The 12,425-nt window shown below is 33.5% G+C and overlaps 1 pseudogene; it reads left to right on the top strand.

Moving 5' to 3' along the window:
• Positions 1 to 288: 288 nt before the first annotated feature.
• LOC114080219 (UDP-glucuronosyltransferase 2B31-like) lies at positions 289 to 11,907 on the top strand (annotated as a pseudogene).
• The last annotated feature ends 518 nt before the right edge of the window (positions 11,908 to 12,425 follow it).

Genomic DNA, 12,425 nt, shown 5'->3' with positions numbered 1-12,425 from the left:
ACACTATTCTAAAACTCTTTAACATAAGATAGGTATATTGCAAATAGAGTAGCATCAATTCATAACTTCAGGAAAGAATTTATAATCATGAAAAAATCATTACACATACCCAAACATGAAGATATCTAACCTTTAATTTCTCTACTTGGCATCCAGATATTCCCAAATGTCACTCATGTATTTACTTTGATGTATACAAGTTTCATTTTAACCAACTAATTATTTTTTCTTGATATTACCAAGAGCAGAAGGAATTAAATGTGAAAAGAAGCCTTGCATTTCACCAGGATGTCTATGAAAATGACTGCGGTTCTGCTGCTGCTATAGCTGAGTAGTCACTTTGGTTCTGGAAGTTGTGGAAAGGTGCTAGTGTGGGCAATGGAATACAGCTATTGGATCAATATAATGACAATACTGGAGGAGCTCACACAGAGGGGGCCTGAGGTGACTGTTTTGAGACCTTCAAGTTTCATTTTTGTGGATGGTGACAAAGCACCTGCAATTAAATTTGAGAGCTATCCAGCATCATTGTCAAGAGAAAATTTACAAAATCTTAATACTATATCAATCAGTGTAATGGTTTATGAGATGCCAAAAGTGACATTTTGGAAACATTACTCAATATTTCAAGAAGTTATGAGTCAATTTTCTGATTATGTAGAGAATATAGACAGAGATGCAGTTTTGAACAAGAAACTTATGGAAAAATTATAAGAATCAAAGTTTGATGTCATTCTTTCAGATGCCATTTGTCCCTGTGGTGAGCTGCTAGCTGAAATTCTTCACAAACCATTGTGTACACTCTCCGCTTCTCTCCAGTTTACACATTGGAAAAATATAGTAGGGGACTTCTCTTTCCTCCTTCCTATGTGCCTGTTATATTTTCAGGATTAAGTGATCAAATGACATTCATTGATTGGGTAAAAAATATGCTATTCATACTTTATTTTGATTTTTGGTTTGAATCATTTAGTGAGAAGAGATGGAATCAGTTTTACAGTGAGATACTAGGTGAGTCACTTGTACTATAAAATTCTAACTTTCCTGGGGCTTTTTGAAGGTGACATTACAAGAATATAAAGACAGAGGACATTTTGAGGAGTGTCACAAAATAAAAAAGAAAACTTATCTGTCAAAATCAAAGTATTATAGAAAAATGTACAATGAAGGGTCAGAAAACATTGGCAATTACACCCCCCACATAGAGCTCTTTGGATTCCTTTAGGCAATGGCATACATTTTACCATTGCACTATTCATTTTATTTATCTTTGAAAACTAGGTTTAAGCTTCACTAAATGTCTTCATGAATATAGAAACAAAGATTAAGAACTTACACATGTATTTCTAGTACAACTATCCATGTAGCACTGAGCAAATTGTTTTTCTTTAATTAGATTCTTCTTTCAAAAACTATTTTGTCATTTTGCTTAAAGAATTCCTTTTCAGTTGGGAGACAGTGTTTCCATCTCAGATCAGGAGGATTATAATTGTGGCTTTTAGCACTTCCACCTTCCTTCACTAAGAATTTGCAATTCATTCTCTTTAAGGCCTATAACATTAAAGCACAGAAATGCAAATTTTTCTTGTATTTTAGACAATCTTTCAATTAAAGAAATAAAAAATTTTTAATGCAAAACATAGTATGTATTTTTCTATTGTCTTAATAAATAAAAATTAAGAGTAAAAAAATTATTTTCTAATCTTAACTATTTCCTGAACTTCTTTCAAAATATATTTTTATAATAAATATTTGCAATTTCCTAACATAAACCCAAAGCAGTAGTAGATACAAAGAACAGAACCATAATCAAACTCCTTTCAGTTCACTAACAGAAAAGAAGTAAACACATTGTTTCCTATGAATTGTAAAAACAAGATGGAAGAATGCTGGGAAGTTCTTTTATTGGTGTGGTATGTTTAAGGATTATGCAACTCAAATATTTCTCTATATATGTGTTTCTCACTTTTTCAAATTTAGATTTTAAAAAATACATATTTACCTCTATACTGGCTAGCTGATTTTGATGATATTTAAGCTTGTAAATGGGAAAAGATTATAGATAGTGTCTGCTCCAAAATCTCATGTGTGTGTGTGTGTGTGTGTTTAAATATAAGAATCATGTGTATTTTATATAATAGATTTATATATACACATTTTCCATGCATAAATAGTAGCTTTATCAAACTACCCAAACTTTTAAACATATATCTCTTTATTACTAATAGGTTTTTCTGACACCAGGCTTTTTTGCATGTGCCTGAAAACTTCCCATTGTCCTATAGCTTTAATCTTTTTTTCTTGCTCAGGACGACCCACTACATTGTCAGAGACAATGGCAAAAGCATATATCTGGCTTATTCGTACCTATTGGGATTTGGAATTTCCTCGCACAACTCTACCAAATGTTGATTTTGTTGGAGGACTTCACTGCAGACCTGCCAAACCTCTGCCTAAGGTAAACCTGTTCCCATTTAGTTGGTTCTGTTGTCCTTGCAATTTCACCAGGAATGATTCCTCACTCAGAATGGTTCACTCATGGTGACAGATTTATAGGAAATAAAGCAAAGAGTATATAAATTGAAATTCTTGCATACATATGCCATCATAATTATGTGAATTTTATTTTTGTTACAGAGGGGACTTTTGAGGATATCGTCAGTTAAATTAAGATCTTCACTATTCAACACATAAGAAAATATGTATAATTTCTGAACAAATGTTGAAAAGTGAATAGCATGTACCACAGGAAAGTGCTGAGTATGCAGAGAAACAAAGTAGCACAGTCTCTACCCCGAACATATTTCATTCTGCATTGTTGAAAGGTACACTGTAAGCAACAAAGAGAAATTGCATGGGGAATGTCATAATAAGGAACACACCAGTGTTGCTTGCCTATTCCAATAAGGGTCCTCAGGAAAACTCCCTGAGAAAACATGGTCTCCATACTGCCTGACTGAAAGGTAATAGAAAAAAATGTATATTGCACATATAACAAGGAGTGCAAATTGTGTATTTTTAATGAATACCTATTAATTTGTACATCTTGAATGTATAAACTGATGAGTTTACAATTATGAACAAATCTATAAGTATATGGAATTATATTTCTTAAAATGAATGAAAGAATGTATTTTTACTGGATATCACACTTTTATGACACAATTGGAAAGCAAGTATTTTTTACTACATTATCAGTTGACCTTTTAAGAGATACTTTTTGGCTACCTCCTTTTCAGTAGCAACATACAGATTCTTTTAAAAATTTAAAACACAACACAGTAACTTCTTATTCCACAAGCAAAGAAATGAATATTGTGGACAGACCAACCCTGGGGTAAAACATTTTTTTCTATTTATATTAAGGAATAATGACAGAATCAATGGGGAAGGTAACAGAGGTAAAATAGGATGAGGAAAATGATCATTAGCAAACTAATAATAATGATTAAGAAAGGCTGTTGTGGTAATGAAGTTTTATAAACAAGATTGAAATCCATATTGGTGATTGTCAGATGTATATGAATTTGTATCTAAATTAGTCAGGGTTCTCTAGAGGAACAGAATCAACAGGCATTATAATTACTAAAGGGAATTTATTAGGTTGGTTTACACAACCAGAAGCTTGCCATCTTCATGCTGGAGAGCTGGAAGAAACAGTAGCTGCTGTGAAGTCCAAAAGACTGAAGACACAGTACAAGAGGGATCAAAGGTTCTACCCTAGTCTGAAACAGAAAGCTTCTGGAAAGTCCCTGGACAATCACTGGCAGAATCTGCTTTGGAAGTGTGAAGAAGCTAGAGTCCAATATACTCAGAAAATGGAAGCAGCAATCAGGAACCTGTTCAAAAAGAATTGAGATTGTCTCTACTGCTGCTTCCTTGTTCTATCAACTTTTATTCCATCAAAGCCATCATCCTATCGGATGGTGCTGCCCATGCTTTAGGGAGTGTCACCATTTCAGTTGGCTATCCCACATGCCAATCATTCCTAGACAAAACCTCATTGACACACTGAGAAGCCTCTTAATCATCAACATCTCTTAATCCAATCAAGTTGACAATTCAAATTAACAATTACAGTATCTCTCCAAAGTGCTTCCTTGCCATGCACTGTTAGATTCTTGAAACTTTCTGTATATTTAGGAGGAATAAAATATTTGGAAAATATAGCAAAAATCTGAATTACACATTTTATTATTTATTGTACATTTCCAAATAGGTATAAGAAAGTGTTTGAAATGTACCTAGCACAAAGAATTGATAAATGCCTAAGGAGACTCAAGTGCTAATTGCCATGATTTGATCATTAAACATTATATAAGTGTATTGAAATATCACAGAATTCCCCAAAAGGTGTAAAACTATTATGGTAAAATCAAAAATTTCTCAAAGTATAATGAAAAAAATGCCTAGTTCTATTTACTTCACCATTGAAAATTATAAGACCACAAATGTTAGGCTGTATATAATATCTATAGTACTTATTTATAAAAGAAACATTGGAAGTTATTTAGGTATACAACATGAAGGAAGGATGTAAAACATATTTTGTTCATGTTATACTATTACAATAATTTTATCAAAGAATACTCAACTTCATTGTCAGCCATTATGCAAATATCTTTGGAAAGTGAGGGGCATATGATAAATAAGATTATTTTCTTAGAGGATGGAAAGTCATATATAATAGCATTAGAGTCTCTAAATATGTGTAAAATATATGTACTTAGTTTTAGAAATAGAAAACAAAACAGACTGAAGACATATATATTTATATGTTGTTTTATATGGATATGGAAACTAGGTCCTCATACATATTGAACATCTGCTGGAACACTGTACTATATCTCCAGCCTTTAGCACATAAAACTTAAATCATTTAAAATTTTAAACAACATATAATGAACTTACATTTTAATTTTAAACAATGTTACAGAATGAGAATAACCAGTGGTTAATCTGTAATATGAGAATAGATCATTTAATTATATAAGTATGCACAAAATAAAAAATAAATGAATAAATAAAGGAATATTTCCCACAACATGGATGAAGAAAGATTTAAGCAGAGAATCAGTGAGATTAAATAGCAAATAAAATTACCTATAGCACTAAACATCTTCTGAACAAATAGAATATCTGGATGTATCATGTGAGTCACAGGCATAATGCATTCATCTTGAAGCAGATGTCATCAAGTTACAGTTATAATTTTGAACAGTGCTATAGACAACATGGGAACTGTGAGTCAAATATGAAGTTATTTCATCTTGTTCTTTAAGTGTTTTTTTCAAACAAATCTTAATCAATGGCTATGAAGTGAAATATACTATTTGGTTTGGTAGAGTGTGGACATTATGTCAAAGATGAAACTGAAAACAGAAAAAAAATAAGAAAAATGAGGAAAGGAATTTGAAACGATTTCCAATACATTTTTTTAAATCCCCATTTCATTTTTGGGTGAGGGACTTTATTGAACAAGATACATTATTCTTGTATGGAATACATAAGTCAAAGGATCAGAAACCATCTGTTAGGATAATTCTAAGACAATTCCAGGGAGCATATTTTTCCCTCAGGGACATTATAAAGATTAAAGTGAGTTACTTAATAGGGTGACAAAATCCCTACTGGGAAAGGTCTGGTGGAACTCACCAAATACTGTAAAATTTTTTCCTGCCAGAGTACATGTAGTGATAACAAGAATTTCTTACAGCTGGTTATACACAGCACATTCTACTGGGACATCAATTTTACAGTGTGATTTTATGTGATAATATGTACAGAAATATGTTCAGCTAAACAATGCACTATTAGAGAATTCATATGACTTTTAACAATTATTTCACAGAAATCCTAACCCAATATCAGACACCTGAATTCCAGTGATTCTTACACTCTTAACCAATAAAGAATGATTTAGAAGTAAAATTTGCAATATTATGATTAAATTTAAGATAACAAGGAATTTTAGAGCAATGGAAAAGGGAAATTAGTTTTCCTCAATGATATCTAAATTTTTCTTCAAATTTATAGAGAAAAAAAGAAGAGTAAACACACCATACTTCACCACATAATCACCACAGGTGTATTGTTTCATATTGCAAGTATTCTGTGCATTATAAATATTTCACCAGAAAGTTGAGTAATAAATGATCTAAGTTATATAAGGACATTTTTTTAAAAAGCCTCACATAACTGTTATTCCACATTTTACAAAATATATTTAGAATATAATCTGCAATGATTATGCAGTGAAATTTGACATTCACAAATTTGAGATTTTGGTGATAGTATAGACATCAATGTCACAATCAGTAATTTCTCAGAGAAAAGAATAAAAGAATTCAGTTTCAGCAGGTGGGGATTATTTAGAGAGCCAAATAGTATCTGGGAAGTCAGGATATTGTTGTTTATAAACCAAGTCAGGAGAACAGAAGCAAATATGAATAGTTTAGTTTGGTGAGATATTGCCACATATTGAAGAGTACTACAAATAAAAATCATTGAGGGTAGAAACATAAACAAGTCCAATATATAGGTTAAAGTAACACATGGGTTTGTGCTATAACATTCCATTGTAATAGAATTTACCTACAAATCTCTTAAGCTCCAATTAGTGATAAACTTAGAAAGGTTATTCTTGACAAAATGTATCTCACCTTGTTGGATTCACAGGATTATTTACATCAGTTCAGAAAGAATGGCAATTGACTACATAGTGCTTTGTGAGTTTGCCTTGACTAATATTTTTGCTAAGAGTATCAGATGAGAATTATAATCTCCTCTCAAGAGTGGGAAGTTAAGTCAGGAGTTAGACTTCACCTTTAATACTTTTACATTTGGGTAAATTTCTCTCTTCTTGCAGTCCCGAAGATATTTTAAAGTTCCTGGACCTGATGATAAATACCTTGTGTATCAATGCAGACAGGAGGGAACCCTATAATTCATGGCAATATTGTCATACAACAATTTAATATATTTATTAGCAAAGTCAAATAATTTAATTAAAGTCCCATGTCAAAATTACATAAATGCATAGTTCCATTCTTTAATTAGTATTTCAGTGGTTAATTTTAGTTTGAAATGGGATATCTATCTATCTATATATATATATAGATAGATAGATAGATAGATAGATAGATATGAGAGATGACAGTATATCGCAAGTTATCAAGACAAAGATTTTCAAGAACTGTTTTTGGGAAGATATACCATGACATCAGCAAAACTAGATATCATCTCAAGTTATTTCCTTATTAATCCTAAGTGACTGGATAATACATAGAGAATAAAATTATAAACTCATAATGTACTTAATGCTGATTATTCACAAACCACTTTTATCATTAAGCCAATGACAAACTAATCTTTTTTTAACCAAAGTTTTATTCAAGTCATGTCAACATGATACAAATTTGAGTTTCTTTTTTTTCTATATATTTCTAGGTGTTTGGTTAGATCTAGTTTCTATATGTGCTGATTTAACTCTAAGTCAAGATGAATAGAAATATGCCAAGGAAATTTATGAATTTATTAAGGAATTGCATCTTAAACTTAGGAAATACCATGTGAACATACCAAATACTTACATAAACAAGCATATTGTATAAATATGAACAGACACATTCCCAGTCATGATGACCATTATTCTAAAGTGTTAGTCACAAATCAGGCAATGCTATAATACAGAACTCAATTATTCAATCAAAAATAATATATCATTCTCTGTTTTTGATTTTAAAATGCAACAATTTGAAATGACTTACACAATATGGAATAAAGGTTTTTTGAACTAATGCTTATAAAGAAGTCTTTTCATATTTTCTTTTCTCCTCACAAGGAAGGCCTATTTTATGAAGGCTGAATAGGCTATGGAGACAGACATCTTGTGGTACCGTGGATGTCTTCCAAACTCATCTATGTGGATAATGTATTCATTTTATTTCTAATAATATTTTTATCCCATTAAACCTCCAGTAGTTGCCTCTAGGGGACCGTGAGTCTCTTGAGAGCTCTCAGTTGGGTCAAAAGAATAAGTGAATGGAGGAACCTGTAGGCTGAAGAGGGAATTATAAAGAGTGGCTCTGAGGCACAGACTGAGACAACTAGTAGGAACTTGAAAACGTGCATATCAAAGGTTGTATAGGAACTGAGGGGGACTATGAAGATGGTAAAAGGAGCAAGAGAAGGGAGTGATGATGGGAAGAAAGAGGTCTTGGGGAAGCTAGTTTGGGTGACTATAAGTTTTGAAGAAGAATTTTCACAGCCTTGACCACAGCAGCACTATTCCCAAAAGTGAAGTCTTAGAAGCAAAGTATGTATCCAAGAAAGATTAATGGATAGGCTGTTTGTCATATATACATATCTTGTATAACTTACATTCCTGGGGGCATCACATACCTATAAAACTTAGGAAATAGTGGCAATGTGCCACAATACAGATGAATCTTAATAATGTTATAGTGGTCCAGTAAAAAGTCAAAACTTCCATGTATATTAGGTATTTAGATTTCTCAAATTTAGAGAAATGGAAAGTAGAAGTATGGTAGTCAAGGATCGGAGCCAGAAGAAAAGAGAATTGTGTCCAATTTATGTAATTTCTTAGTGTTGCAAAGTAATAGTGCTCTGGTAATGATTGCCTTAGGATGCAAATATGTGTACTGAACTATGAAACTTAGAAAAAGTTAAAATTATATAGCTATGTATATTTGAACTTAATTTTTAAAATAGCCACTATTCTAGTATGTCTTGAAAATATTTTCTCTCTACTTATGTGGTTGAACCAATCATTAAATTCATCTTTGCTCTGCTGTTGGATTTGTGATAGAGCAAATTCATTCCTTTACAGGAAATGGAAGACTTTGTCCAGAGCTCGAGAGAATGGTGTTGTGGTGTTTTCTCTGGGGTCATGGTTGGTAACTTGACTGAAGAAACAGCCAATGTGATTGTATCAGCCTTTGCCCAGATTCCACAAAAGGTTAGATAAGATGGTAGAGAACTATGGGAAGAGTCTATTAAAATATCTATAGGGTCTGGTAACAGAAATTTCCTTGCAAAGGGTAAACTCTTCTGATGTCTTTAACTTGACTCAGCATTCACTTTTAAAACCAAATAAAATGCTAAAATAATGTAGATAATATTGATGAATAAAAAAAGACATTGGTATTGACACTGTGCTAAGGAAGAAATATATTTATTAAGTTCAACTTGAATTTGATATAATATTGGTATGACAGATACACAGAAATTACCAAATTCTGCCCTACCATGTCCTTTTTCCATGCAGGACCCATGAAGTTAAATTTTAATGAAAACAACTACAATGAAGATAAGTAGGTATTAAAAAGCCAAATCATATCCTGGGTTGGTGGCTTAGTGGGTAGAGTGCTTGCTTGATATGTGTGAAGCATGGGGTTTTGTTTCTCAGCACCACATATAAATAAATTAATTAAATAAAGGTTCATTGACAACTAAATATATATAATTTTTGTTTTTAAAAAAGCCAAATCACATCACATATTGTCATCTTTCTAAATAATTCTGGCCTCCATTCTCCTAATGATGAAAAGGGCCTATTCATGGTACTGGTTATGGTGCTATTCAGAGAAGGAAAGCCAGGCTAACTATGAAACAAACTAGACTTAGAGGAAGGAAAAATCAACCTGCACTAGTGACTGGTCCTGCTAGTTTCTCAAGGTTGATCTGAATTAGGTTGGAGACAGGAAACTGCCCTAACCATGGACTCTTTGCATTAGAAATATATGATCTCACAAGAGCAAACACTAATACAATTATTTATTTTAAGAAAGGGTTTCTGAGTAAACTTCTTCACATACTACTGAAAAGGAAAAAAAGTGTAATATTAAAATTTAAAAGTTGATAACATCTGCAAAATACAGATTTAAACAGAATAATAAATGTGGCAGGTCATTAGAAATTTTATGTAGATTATTTTTCAAGAGTTATAATAACTATTAAATATATATATATCACATTCATAGAAACATTCATTTTAGCAACTATTTATGAACTCTGAAGGTTGCATACCAAACATTTCTAAATATAAAAATACTTATAGGAGAATATTGCCCTCTATTTAAATTACTATTTCAGTTTTTCACATTATCATATCTTGTTCTCATATCTCATTTCATTATCTCATATGAGAAACATTTACTTTGTAATTTCTTAATCTCTTCTAAATTTTAACATGTTATCTTTTGAAATTGTCTCAAGGAATAAGAGGTCTGCTTTATCCTGTCAGGTTTTATGGAGATTTGATGGCAAGAAACCAGATACTTTAGGACGCAATACTCAACTGTATAAGTGGATACCCCAAGGTGACCTTCTTGGTAAGACCTGGAGAATGAATAATGAAAATACAAAGAAAAGTTAATTGCTGAGAGCCATAGCCAAGTAGGAATGACTGACGCATGGCATTTTTGGTTGAAAGGTGATGCCAGCAAGCCATTGAGATGATAATGGTTATCTTAAGATGTGTATTCAATTGGATATTAGACCCCTGCTGTCCGCCTTGGCCTACTACTTTGGAGCTCTCACGGGGATTACCAGAGAGTTCCCATTGGTTGGGGAAGTGTGGTAGGAGGGATTTCCGGAGGAGGGTTTTCTGATTGGTGTGGTGTGTCCCAGGAGAAGGCCGTGTGCATGGTGTTCACAGGAGTTTTGGAAATAAAATTTGTTCCTGCTTTAGTGGCGCATGATTTTGTGCCCAGCCAGACTGCGGCATTTGGTGGCCCGTACAGGAAATGCCTGAATCTTGGGGGTAAGTGAAATTGCTCGCCCTTGAGGGAGAGTGAGAGAATGGGTGACCATTTCAAAAAACAATGTGTTCTTGTTTTGCTTTATTTTGTTTTTGTTTCAGGCTGCCTATCCCTAGAACTTTCTCAGGCAAACTGGGAAAAATGGTTGGCTCAAGGTTTAAAGTTGTTCGGCCCTGAGGAAGAGAAAATTGATACAACGTTTTTTTGTTCTGTTTTTGTTTCATTTTGCTTCGGTTTTGTTTTGAGTTATCTGTTTGAGTTGCGTTATTCTTGTAGCAGAAATATGGGGTCAGAAATTAGCAAAAAACAAACCAAAAGAATGTTAAGTAAATTGTTAGAGGAAGGAGGCACCCCAGTAAAACCAAAAAGAGTCAGGGCATATGTTGATACAATACCAAAATGTAGCCCATGGCTTTTTAAGGAGGAGTTGTTGAATATATCACAATGGGACCATCATGGTGAAGATTTAAGGGACAGGGAAAAGAAAAACCCAGGAACTCTGACAGTTGGCACATTGCCATTGTGGATGATGATACGATTTTGTTTGCCTAGTCCAAACCTTTCAGTTCAGATTATGGTAGAAGACATATTAGATCAGGAAAAAGAAGAGGCCTCTCGAGATAGTCAGAAAGGGGAAGAAAGTTTAGAACAGAAAAAGCCATCAGGGGAAAAGTTACAACAGGAGGCTGCTACTAACACCTTTCTATCACCAGAGGGCGTAAGTGTCCAACCAACAGCGTCGCCTATGGGACCCTCAACCCCCGTATCTGATAGATGGGATCCTGAGACAGGACCTAAAAGATTACCATGCCCTATATTTGAACAGGCAGGAGGGCAGCGAATTCACCATGTTTTAGATTTCAAAACAGTGAAGCAGCTAAAAGAGGCTGTAACAACCTATGGTCCTCAAGCACCTTTCACCATAAGCTTGGTCGAATCTATTACCAACTTGAACATGATGCCAGCAGATTGGACTAGTGTGTGTAAAGCTGTGCTAAATGGAGGACAATACCTGTTATGGAAGGTTACCAATGAGGAATTTTGCATGGAGACGGATAGGCAAAATGCAACAGCTGGTTATCCTCAGAGAAATCTAGATATGTTCTTAGGAAAAGGACCTTAGGAAGGTCAGCTGCAACAAATTGCATATGATCTGGCTATATATTCACAGATTGCTGCAGATGCTGTTAGGGCATGGAAGATTTTACAAGGACCTGGAGATATACAAGGTCAATTATCTAAGATAATACAAGGAGCTAATGAACTTTATGCTGAATTTGTAGATAGGCTTATTCAAAGAGCTACCAGAGTTTTTGGGGATACTGAGCAAGCAATGCCATTAATTAAACAGCTAGCCTTTGAACAAGCAAACAGATGGTGTAAGGAGGCCATTAGACCATGGAAACATGGAGATTTAAACACATATATAAAATTATGTAGAGACATTAATGAACAAGGGCAAGTCCTGGCAGCTGCAGTACAATAAGCTTTAGATGCCAGGCCGAAAACATGCTACAATTGTGAACAAACAGGACATTTTAAAAGGAGTTGCCCCATAGGAGGAGGGTTTAACAAAGCTAGGTATCAAAGGAGTAGAATACCGAATATTTGCCCACAATTACATAAAGGGAGACTTTGGGC

This window comes from Marmota flaviventris, chromosome 7, assembly GCF_047511675.1.
Source record: "Marmota flaviventris isolate mMarFla1 chromosome 7, mMarFla1.hap1, whole genome shotgun sequence".
NCBI classification, from domain to species: Eukaryota; Metazoa; Chordata; class Mammalia; order Rodentia; family Sciuridae; genus Marmota; species Marmota flaviventris.
Note: the sequence above shows the minus strand (reverse complement) of the source record. Positions and strands in the feature narration are given on the sequence as shown.